Source organism: Limulus polyphemus, unplaced genomic scaffold (genome assembly GCF_000517525.1).
Source record: "Limulus polyphemus unplaced genomic scaffold, Limulus_polyphemus-2.1.2 Scaffold10691, whole genome shotgun sequence".
Taxonomy (NCBI): Eukaryota; Metazoa; Arthropoda; class Merostomata; order Xiphosura; family Limulidae; genus Limulus; species Limulus polyphemus.
In genome coordinates, this window is record NW_013676301.1 from 17,189 (window position 1) to 18,375 (window position 1,187).

At 37.5% G+C, this 1,187-nt stretch overlaps 1 protein-coding gene across 1 annotated transcript in view; it reads left to right on the top strand.

The window, feature by feature from the left end:
- Positions 1-1,187, top strand: part of LOC106476481 (potassium channel subfamily T member 2-like) — a gene marked incomplete at its 3' end in the record, with an annotated part of 12,112 nt that overhangs the window by 9,700 nt on the left and 1,225 nt on the right. The gene's annotated exons all lie outside the window — the stretch shown is intronic.

Sequence of the window (1,187 nt, forward strand, 5' to 3'; positions counted from 1 at the left end):
CAAGTCGAATCCTCTAAACAAGACGTCTAACAGTCAGAGTTAAAATTCTTGAGTCAGAGTTAAAATTCTTGTGTTTATCAAGTCGAATCCTCTAAAAAAGACGTCTAACAGTCAGAGTTAAAATTCTTGAGTCAGAGTTAAAATTCTTGCACTCCTTGTGGTATAATTTGATATATCTTTATATTACTGCTGTTTACATTTTTGTTGTTGACCTTCTAGCCTATGATATATGTATTTATCACATGTTAAAGATATATTGTTGAATAATCTTTTCAGAAACCAATGTTAAACCGAAATAATTAAATTATTACATACCCTGCCACAAACACTGCGTATGTAAGAATTTAAGTCATTTAGTCAGTCTGGGTAAAGTTCATTTATTAGTAAATGTAACAACAATAAAAACATCAGTTTTTTTTTCTTTTAATACGATCGTTAGTATCAATTTACTGATGTCTTTAAACAGAGAAAAATGCTGGGATTTCCAAAAGTAGCAAAAAAGGCATTTCGATGTGATATAACTGCAATCCTCAATTTTCTGGTTTATAAACATGAAATGATGTTCTTCAAGCAGGAGATTTAGTTGTTTGGATACTGGGTTTAACCTTTATAGCGATTGTCATTAGACGCAGCTTGTACGTTGGTGCTAAACGTTGCCATAGCCGTGTTTACCTGTTTAACGGGAGCGTTGTGTTGTTAGTTGGCGCAAAACCATCTGTGCTCTAGTTACAGCGAGGATCGAACTCCGGATTTTAATATTGCAAGTCCGAAAGTAATATCATTAACAAACATGTCAATGGTTACACAAACAAGACCCTCTCCCGGTGGGGCAGCGGTCCGTTTACGGACTTGATATTGTCTTTCAGGTAATCCTTTTGATGCAAATACTGTTTGTCTAACAGTTTGCTGAATCACCACCAGAGGGAACTAAAGGGGGCGACCCTAACTGTGCCCCACGTGTGGAAACAAATTGACACCTCAAATCAACAAAATATTTCATGTTATCTTGTTTGACACGTGTTTTTATACCATTCAGCTCATTTATAGCTCCTACGACTAAAAAAATAGACAATTTAATAAAGCGTTACTTGCCCGGCATGGCCAGGTGGTTAGGACGCTGGACTCGCATTCTGAGGGTCGCGGGTTCGAATCCCCGTCCCACCAAACATGCTCGCCCTTTCAGCCGT